Source organism: Physeter macrocephalus, chromosome 12, assembly GCF_002837175.3.
Source record: "Physeter macrocephalus isolate SW-GA chromosome 12, ASM283717v5, whole genome shotgun sequence".
Classification (NCBI taxonomy): domain Eukaryota; kingdom Metazoa; phylum Chordata; class Mammalia; order Artiodactyla; family Physeteridae; genus Physeter; species Physeter macrocephalus.
In genome coordinates this window covers 50,771,222-50,781,891 of record NC_041225.1, presented here as the reverse complement: position 1 = coordinate 50,781,891, position 10,670 = coordinate 50,771,222, and the positions used below count along the sequence as shown (strand labels likewise).

The 10,670-nt window shown below is 42.6% G+C and overlaps 1 non-coding gene across 1 annotated transcript; it reads left to right on the top strand.

Annotated features, from left to right (window-relative positions):
* The first annotated feature begins 1,721 nt into the window (after positions 1-1,721).
* LOC112063653 (U5 spliceosomal RNA) lies at positions 1,722-1,837 on the top strand. The gene has a single exon (XR_002891095.1). It is a non-coding gene; the product is annotated as a U5 spliceosomal RNA (small nuclear RNA).
* Positions 1,838-10,670: the final 8,833 nt, after the last annotated feature.

The following is a 10,670-nucleotide window of genomic DNA, read 5'->3' as shown; positions in this document are numbered from 1 at the left end:
AACAGTGAGAGGCCCGCGTACCAAAAAAAAAAAAAAAAAAAAAAAAAATACAACGCAATCTTTCTTTCTCTTGACCTACAGCAAAGCAGAGGTGGGTATCTCACCCTGGTCTTCAATCTGATTACGACCTGCCTTATGACAGATTTGGATCCGTTACAATCAGATCATCTCTGAAATGTAACCACAGGAAGAATCTCTAGTGTAAATGTTAATCTCATCCGTGACTGTTCCATATACATTTGTATGCATGTGTGTTTATATACAACCATTAATGTGGTAATATACACATAAGCAAGCAGCCCCACTCTAGTAGAGAAACTCCAGCAAAGTCACAGTTTTTCCACATCAGTCTCTTGCTATCTACATAACTAGTAAGATAACCCTTGAAAAAATGTGTTGTGCAACCTATGTACTATCATATGAGATGGTCACTCATCTAAAACACTGAACTCGCTATTAATCTGAAAATGAAAGCCCAGTTTCTGTCAGGCATGGGGACCAGGCTTTGCCAAGTTTAGACCCCGTTTAATGCCAAGACCCCTAGGTTTCAAGGTCCATTTATATTGGCAGTACACAACTTCCTGGTTCAAAACACAAATCTTTAAAGATCTCATAAACTTCTTGGACTTCAGATGGTTTTTACAAAACAATACTCGGATGAGCTAAGTGTAAATGAATCAGAAAAAAGGATTATATTTCCCATAAAAACTCATGGGTTTGAGGATTAGGGGAAGAAGGGAAGGCTGGCAAATGCCAAACTTTTTAAAGCGCTTTGAAACCATTAGTCAAATTCTAAATGCAGCCAGTTTCCCTCATCCTTACATTTTATGAGTTTTGTAATTGAAAATCTTTTCCTACATTTAAGATCAGCTACGAATCAACTTTTGTGGCTGCCTACGATAAGAATCCCTTCCACCCATATTTTCTTCCAGCCAAGGATTTCATGGAGCCTCTCTTAGTTCTAATTTCATTAAGAAATTCTTAGAAAGAGAAAGAGAGGGGAGAAGAGACAGAGAGAAATAGGAATTCAGTGAGTTGTAGACAAAAGGAAGAGAAAGGAGAGTAAAAGCAAGAGAGAGAGGGAGATTGAGGAATGGAAAAGAAAGGGACGGGAAAACAGCAGAGAAAGTGTGAAGACAAAAAAAAGAGGGGATGCAGTGGAAGGAGGGACAAAAAAAGGTGTGTGGAGGGCAGCTAGGAAGAGGATGGATTGGAGAAGTGCAAAATGAAGGAGAAATCAATGAATGAGAAGAGGAGCAAACAGGTAGGAGGAGGGGAAAAGGAAAAAGGAAATATAGGGAGAGAAGAATTATACCCAGCATCCATGGGCTAATCTTCTCAGGTTGCTCACCAGGATCCTGGCAGCCATTTCTGAACCTCGGCTGGTTCTGACCTGAACATCAGCTTGTCCAGGTTTGGGCTAGAATTAAACCTGTGACCTTAGAAGGTGGCTGGCTGGCTGCCCTACACCACATGCGAAGCGGGAGGCACGGGACGTCCCCTGTTCTCTCACACAAGCTGGTGGCCAAAGACTGCAGCTTCAGCTCGAGATGCCTGCAAGTAGGTACTACATTTACTCTTGTGGTCCTCTCCCTTGTTCTTTCAACCATTTCATCAAAAGAGCAGAGATGAAGGAGATTAGAAATGTGTGAGTTCCTCCACGTTTAACTCAGCTTCCATGAAAAATCACACGGAGCTTTACCAATGAAGAAGTAAAGCTGATACTCTGGTTTCTCTTCAGATCATATAAATCTTTAGCCTTTTACTAAAGATTTCCGTGGAGAGGAACAATTCTCAGTTTTTACCCAATTTTTTGAGGTCTTGCGTTTGCAAGGCAAATAAAAAAATAAAAGAAATAAAGCTGAGACTCAACCCATGGAGGTATCAGTGTTTCTGCCAAGATGTGTCAGCAAGATGGAGACAGAGCTGATGTGCAGAGAAAGATGAGGTGTCCCTGGAACTGAGCAACAAGTGCAACCAAGGTTTACACCAGTGCTTTCCTTCCCTTTAAAGCTTCAGGTTTGAAATCTAAGCATCCTTAGTTGTCATTCAACAAATGTTTGTTGACCCGAGGGCCCCCAGCTAGCCTACTGTAAACCCATACAGCAAAATCAAAACAAACTTCCATTTCAGGTGGAGAAGTTTAAATAATGCCTGGCTGGACTGCAATCCAAAGTTGCCCTGGGCCAGCGAGTGCCTGTGTGCTGACCCTGTGTGCCTGGCCATGGCAATACAGACCCTTTCCACGTGGAGTCTAATGAGGTAAACAGACGTGGAACAAGTAATTACATGTGTGGTGAGTATTGAAAAAAGGACTGTGGGGGCTTCCCTGTTGGCGCAGTGGTTGCGCGTCCGCCTGCCGATGCAGGGGAACCGGGTTCGCGCCCCGGTCTGGGAGGATCCCACGTGCCGCGGAGCGGCTGGGCCCGTGAGCCATGGCCGCTGGGCCTGCGCGTCCGGAGCCTGTGCTCCGCAACGGGAGAGGCCGCGGCAGAGGGAGGCCCGCATACCACAAAAAAAAAAAAAAAAAAAAAAAAAAAAGGACTGTGGGAAATGAAACCCATAAAAGGAAAAGTGTCAGGGGTATGGACTAGCTTTCTACAAATTTTGAAGAGCCCATCCACAAAAGGAAACTCACCAAAAGTAAAGTTTTATGTACACTAAATTTCCCTTTCTGATTACTTTGGTCCTTTCTTACTTACCTCGAGTATAATCAAGGATAAGTATCACACAGTGGCAGCTGCCAAAGACAATGAAATGCCTCTCTGTCTTCAGGGAACCAAAATCTGTTCATTAATTTACTTTCACTGAGGTTTTTCATACCCATTTAGGCAAATTTTTGAATATTAAACATGAAACTACATAATAATTAAGTAGCTATCAATACGATTTTATTTATACTTTTCATTTACTTCCTCCAAACTTCACTGGGTCATTGGCTGGTCAACATTCAAGAGGGCACAAAGGAAATGTGTTCTTTGTCTCAAAGAGTTTGCATCTTGGAAAATACTTGGATGTACACTGAAGTGAGATGCCCTTCAACTCTATGAAACACATGCCTTTTGATCACAAAACAGCCCCCAATGAAATGCAGTTCACTTTGGTGTCTCAGTTATAAACACTCTGACCTTCCATTCAGTCAATGGACATTTACCTAGTTTCCCTGCTTAAATTGAAGTTCAAAGATGCCCAGACACCTGCAAGGTTGGTTGACTGCCTGGTAGGCAAGCAGAGTAACAACCCTCTTAATGCAGCTACTGACAAGTCATGATCCAATTTTAAGAGGAACCTTCTGCTTTGTGTCAGCTTCTATGCTTCCCGGGTTGTTGAGTTGCTGGAATTGCTTCTTTACGTAAATTTCAGGACACTAGTCATTGTTATTTCTCTTGTCTACATTAGAATTTTCACCCAATGGCACAAGTATGTGATGCTGCCTGAGTTTAACACTTGATTCTAATTATTTTTTTCCAAAAATATTCTCTCTGCCTCCCATAAAATTGATTAAAATATCATACAGTGAATAAAGCAGCCTAGAAAAAAGAAGAAAATAAGGGAAGTTACTGTACCACATCTACATATCAATTCCTAGACAGCCTGTCTGGTCTTCTAAGACCCAAGGCCCTTCAAAGATTGCTTCCTTCTCACTCTTTTAACCTCATCTTGGCCTACTCTCCCAAATGAACCTCTGTTCCAACTACATTTATCTACCCATTTTTCTTCTTTCTCTTTGAAAGAAAAAAAAAAAAAAAAAAGGCTGGCCAGCCACTAGTCTGCAAAAAAAGGACACCCATATTCCTGCCTCTAGTCTCACTTTACATCATTCTCCTGACATATCATCATCTCTTCAACTAAGTCCTACTCCTCCTTCAAAATAGAATTCAAGATCCTTTACTTCCATGAAGCTCTTTGGACCACCCTAAACCTCAGTTTACTCTCTCTTCCTAACTCTTATAGCATTTCTCATCCATCTCTGGCATTAAGCACAGAATACATGCTTGGTAGTAGGCATAGAATACTTTTGCAGCTGAAGTCTTTTTTTCTTCTTGGTCTTACTAAGATAAACCAGAACTACGGCAAGTCATGGTTAATAAGAGTTGAGGTTTGGTTACAACGACAATGGATGACAAAGTGACTTGTCTTTAGCTCTTTGAAGGCAGGGTTCTGCTGAACAATGGGGCTTGCCCAAATTTTCCCCAAAACCTAAATTAAGTTGAATCAAGCAGTGGCTCTCTGTAGGAAAAAAATAAAAAAGTTTCCTCCCTCTGAACTGACAGTTTGAAAAGATCTGTAGAAAGAATTTTGTCGTATTTCTGTCTGAAAACTGTTACATTCCCAGTAATACCATTAAAGTAGTGAAGGCTTTTATAGCATCTCTTTTTTGTTGCCCTCTCAACTTACCCTGTTATGGGAGGCCAGGACATACTCTGAGAATGGATCTAGTAAAAATCCACATAATATGGATGAACTGAGCAATATACAGAAGTAACTCACACCACCAAAGAAACACTAGCTCTGCAAGGAGAGGCCTGGCTTTCTAAACAGTGAGGGGAGATCAGTAAAACCAGCCCAGTCTCTGTTGATTCCTCCAGGTTTCCTGGTTTTAAAGCCCAAGCTACTGCTGAGAGGGATCAGGTTACATTTGCCAGCTGCTCCAGAACTTTCCACTTAACCCTTTTCAATCCACAGCCTGGATGTTACACTTCTATTTCACTTTGAAGAGCATCTTCCGTCTTTATATTTCCCCCCATGTTTTCTTCCCAACATACAAGTACCCGGCCAACCCTCCATGCCACCCCCCCAATGAAGCTACCTGCACCCACACTGACTTCCATGCCTCTACCTCATCACTAGAGGCCTGTGTTGAGGGCAGACACCTGGTGTGTCGTGTTCCCAGTGCCTGACACAGTTTGCAAATCATAGTAAATGTTTGTTGTAAGTAAATGCACGGTGTTTGTTGAGTGAATGACTATCCTTTTGGACACCTAACTGCTATGAGCAGTCCACGACAAGAAACCTCCAAATATCTTTCCTTCTTTTTTTTGGCTGTGTTGGGTCTTCGTTGCTGTGCACGGGCTTTCTCTAGGTGTGACAAGCGGGGGCTACTCTTTGTTGCGGTGCGCAGGCATCTCATTGGGTGGCTCCTCTTGTTGTGGAGCACAGGCTCTAGGCGCGTGGGCTTCAGCGGTTACAGCACGGAGGCTCAGTAGTTGCGGCACGTGGGCCCTAGAGAGCTCAGGCTTCAGTAGTTGCGGCACGTGGGCTCAGTAGTTGTGGTGCACGGGCTCCAGAGCACATGGGCTCAGTAGTTGTGGCTTGCAGGCTCTAGAGCGCAGGCTCAGTAGTTGTGGCGCACGGGCTTAATTGCTCCACTGCATGTGGGATCTTCCCGGACCAGGGCTGGAACCCGTGTGCCCTGCATTGGCAGGCAGATTCTTAGCCACTGCGCCACCAGGGAAGTCCCTATCTTTTCTTCATCATAAGCAAAAAACCTTGCCCAAGATCCTTAAGTTGTCAGGGGTCTGGAGACTGAGTCATTCAGTCATTCACGGATTCATTTATTCATTCACTAGCCATTTTTGAGAGCCAATTGTTTTCTTTTTTTTTTTTTTTTTTTTTAACCACACCACGCAGCTTGCAGTATCTTAGTTCCCTGACCAGGGATGGAACCTGCGCCCTCGGCAGTGAAAGCACAGAGTCCTAACCACTGGACCACCAGGGAATTCCCCCAATTGTTTTCTAATTAACTAAGAATGGAGAATGGGTTTTAGAAATTTTTGCTTAGGGATCTAATAGGCCTGAATAGATGCAAGGATTCTCTCTGAAAGCTGGGGAAATTTTCTTTAGAAGGCATGGGATAAAGAGATGGATAAATGGAATCTCTTCCCACAGTCCTCTTGTAGCTAATTGCTAGAAAAATCATCGGCAGAAAATCTATGAGCACGTAGAACAGCATCTGTAGGATGTAAGGACATGATCCTGGATATTTGCTTGCCGGGAAGGAGTAGAATATATGGTTAAGAGCACAAACTTTGGTGTCAAACAACCTGGGCTCAGTTCTTAGCTCTGCTCCTGAGTTTGGGAGTAAACTTGTGTGCCTCGGCCTATGTTCTGGATGAATCTGGGAAGAAGCGGACTGGGCATTAAGGAACTAAGTTCTTGAATCCCCCTCGAACAATCACTTTTATGAGGGAATGTTTTTGGGTTACTCAGTTCTGCCCTGGGAACCGCTTAGATAATCCAGCCTTAGATCTGTCAGGGCTGCTTTTTCTTTAATCACTGTATGGTTCAGCACACAGAATAATTTCTTAGTGATCATGAAGTGTTTCCTGATAGCCAGCTCAGCCTCTACACACTTACTGCCCTAACTCTTCCAGTAGCCATTTCTGGGAAAATGGAGCTTCCTCCAGGGGTTTTAGAGTCAAAGACACCAAAAACTGATGAGTCTTCTGTGAGATTAAGAGCAGAGATGGGAGAGGAGACCTAAATTTTACAAAGGGAGATGGTGGGAGGAAGGGAAGGGAAGAGAATCGTTCATGTTCATTTGCTGAGCACTTATAAAGACCCATAAATGGCACAGGGGGTTTCTGCACCTGCCATCACTGAAGGGGGCCCTGCGATAGACATTTACCTTTGTAACCAAAAAATGGCATTCCATGATTTAATAAACCATGCACCTCTTGAAGCTTCTTATCTGTGAAATGGGAATAATACCTAACACAAGGTTTAGCAAGCTTTTCTGAAAAGGGACAGACAGTAGGTATTTTCAACTTTGCACGCCACACTGTCTCTGTTACAACTACTCAGTTTTGCCATTGTAGCATGAAAGTTGCCTAGACAATACAGAAATGAATGGGCAGATTTGGTCCGCAGGCCATAGCTTGCCGTCATCTGGTCTAATCCCCTGGGCTAATATGTAGGGTGTTAAGAGGATTAAATAAGCTAATCCAAACAACATATTCTTGTACAGCATGCAGCAGATCAGCACTCAATAACTATTTGCTATTATCATTGCTCCGATTTTAGACTCTCCCATGTGTATGCACTACCTTTGCTCACCCTAGTGAATGAGGTAGTCCTCAGGTCTCCCTGGGAGATACCTAGCCCTCCCCATCTTGGGCATATGGAGGGTGTCACAGATTGGGTTCTCTGGGAAGGACCCTGAGATGGAGTTTAGTGTATAGGATGTTTATTTTAGGACTGTCCTTGGGAGTCATCCTGTAGAAAGAAGGAGAAGGAAGAAGGACTGGACAGAGGGAGAAGTCGAGTTTGCCCAACAGCAGACTGAGCCGAACCCACGAGGATCTCTGAAGCTAAAAGGGCCATTCGAGTTGTCCCGCATTGGGTCAGAGTGGCTGGGCCCTGGTGCTCCACCTGGAGCAGTGACTGGATGTGGCCTGGGAAGGGGGGCAGCTCTGCAGCGCACGCACTCCTGGAGGGGCTGACAGGGGAGGACTGTCTGCTGACAGCATGCCCAGCAACTGGGGTGACAGGGGTGGGAGGGGAAGACGTGACCCATTCTGACCATGAATGGTGCACAGAAATAACACGTGGCATTTGCAAACCAAGCATTTAATTGTTGCTGCAAGACCCTCCAGAACTCCTTCCCTCTGTGGTAACTGGCAATTTCAAGATGGTGGCTGCTCCATCAGCCTGGGTCCCAGAGAGACAACAGTGAAGAGAGTTCCCTATCAATTGTACTGGAAACCTAATGTGAGCAAGACTTAAATCTGAGTTCTTTAAAGCCACTGAGATTTTAAAGTTGTTTGTTGCTGCAGTATTGTTAGCTTTCTATTATGAGTCCTCAGCTGCTGCACTGGATGTATTTGAAGGTTTTGAAGTGAAGACACACCTGATAATCTTACAAAATCAGGGAACTGGTTTGAAATCACCATCATCATTGCCAGCATCATCATAGCTAACACCAGCATTTACATGAATTTTCTAATTTCATGCTCATAACAACCTATGTATAACACAGGTATTATTACCCTCATTTTAGAGATTAGGAAACTTACGCTTATAGAGGTTTATTAATTTGCATGAGGCCAGGGATCTGCAAACTATAACCGGCAGGCCAGATCCAGCTCACTGCCTGTTTTTGTAAATAAAGTTTTATTGGAACACAGCCATGCCCATTCATTACACAGTATGTAATTATGGCTGCTTTCATTATACTGTGGCAGAGTTGAGTAGTTGCATATGGCCTGCAAAGCTGAAAATACTTACCATCTGGACCTTTTCAGAAAACGTTTGCCCACTCTCCCTCTCTCCCCGCATTCTACACAAGGCCTGGTTCCAAACCTAGGTTGTCTGACTCCAGTGATGCAGCTCATAATTCAGATATAAGTAAATACTAGGTAGCTTGGAGCCTGTAGGGGTATTATAAAACTTTCCCATTTCCATTATCCTAACTGTACATTTTTTAATTTAAAATTTTCATGACATTTATTTTCAGCATTATGACAGACTCCCTATCATGAAAATCCTCCCTTAAAAAAAAAAAACCCTGTAAAATTCTGAATAAAATGAATAGCTGACTTGGCAAGAAATTTAAGATAAATACTCAGGGGCTAAAAATGAAGTAGAAGCCAGAAGCCAGAATTAGCATGGTAAATGCTCACTCAAGCAGGCAGTGGACCCCTAATGGCATTTGCCACTGTTGAGGGGGACATGACAAGGCAGGAGAGTGTCAGCATAGAGACTTTGGAATGAGTCCCTGAAGGCCCAAATTTCCAGTGAAAGAATGGACTGGAAAATATTTGCCCTGCAAAAGGAGACATCAAAAAAATTCTGTGTCTCAGCTCTGATTTGGGTTGCAAGGGAAGAAAAGGTCCCCACCTGCCAACCAGAGGAAATAACCATACTCCAGACTTGAAGCCTGGGGTTCAAATTCATTCTACTTGCCTATTCTGAAATTATTTTAAACCAAAGAAACTAATTTAAAATAGTCCTAGATTTTTAGCTCCCCAGGCACTTGGGCAAAGTAAACACAAATAAAGGGAATATTCTCTCAAGTTGCCTCCTAAAATTCTCACAGATAATGCCCCAACAAAAATGAGCACACAGTGAAAAATCACAAGACCACTCACAGAGCAAGACATCATGGGACAGAGCAGAAACATCAAATAGCAGAATCAGACACACAATTTCTTTAGTAGAGTTATCCCATGTAGCAGGACTTGACAAACTTTTTCTATAAAGGCCCAGGTAGTATATATTTTAGGCTTTGCAAGCTATGCAGTCTGTATCAAAAAGATTCAACTTTACCATTCTACAGTGAAAGCAGACATAAGCTTCTGTAAGCTTTTACATAAGCAGTATGTAAATTAATGGGCTTAGCTGTGTTCCAATAAATCCTTTTTACAAAAATAAGGGGTGTGTTGGACTTCCCTGGTGGTCCAGTGATTAAGACGCAGGGGATGTGGGATCGATCCCTGGTCAGGGAACTAAGATCCCACATGCCGCAGGGCAACTAAGTCCGCGCGCCACAACTAGAGAAGCCCGCGCACCGCAAGGAAGAGCCCACGTGCCACAACTAAGACCCGATGCAGACAAATTAATTAATTAATTAATTAATTACAAAATTTTTTTAATTTTAAAAAAAGGAGTGTGCTAAATTTGGCTGGCAGGCCATAGTTTGTAAAATAAGTATGTTTTCAATATTTAAAGAATTCAGTATATGGGGCTTCCCTGGTGGTGCAGTGGTTGAGAGTCCGCCTGCCAATGCAGGGGACGCGGGTTCGTGCCCCGGTCCGGGAAGCTCCCACATGCCGCGGAGCGGCTGGGCCCGTGAGCCATGGCTGCTGAGCCTGCGCGTCTGGAGCCTGTGCTCCACAACGGGAGAGGCCACAACAGTGAGAGGCCCGCATACCAAAAAAAAAAAAAAAAAAAAAACCAGAATTCAGTATATGAACAAGGAATGAAATACTATCATTAATATCCAGGCAGATTCTTAACTTCTGCAAGTAAAAGGTATAGTTGAAATCTTAGGATTCAACATATGAGTTAACTAGCAGATTAGAACAACTGAAAAGCATAATTAGCAAGTTGAAAGTTGGATATGACAAAACTACTTAGAATATAGTACAAAGAGATAGAGGAGGAAAATATGAAAGAGAGGTTAGTAGACATGAAGTTTGAGTGAGGAGTTCTAACATTCATCTAATCAGTTCCAGAAGGAGAGAGTAGAAAGAATGGGAGAGACATAATAGTCAAGAATTTTCATGGATCCTAATATTTAGGAACTATAAAATATTCCAAAAAATACTTACACCCAAACTCATCCTGGTGAAATTGCAGAACATGTAAGACAAATTGAATAGCTTAAAAACTGTCCCCCTCCACACCAAAAGACAGCTTACCTGCTTAATATCTGATTTCTTATGAACAACAGCAGATATCAAAATACTGTAAGATAATGTCTTCAAAGTGCTGAAAGGACATAATTGTCGATCTATAATTGTATATCCAACAAAATTTAAAGAATGAGGATGAAATAGAGATGTTTTTGTACAAACAAAAGCTAAAATAATTTATTATCAACAGACCCTCTTAAGATTTAAAATACAGAAGAATAAAGGAATTTCTTAAAAATATATACTATAGGAAGAAGGAAAAGCACCACAGAAGAGAGATTTGAGATTTAAGAAGGATGGTAACCAGGTGAGCAA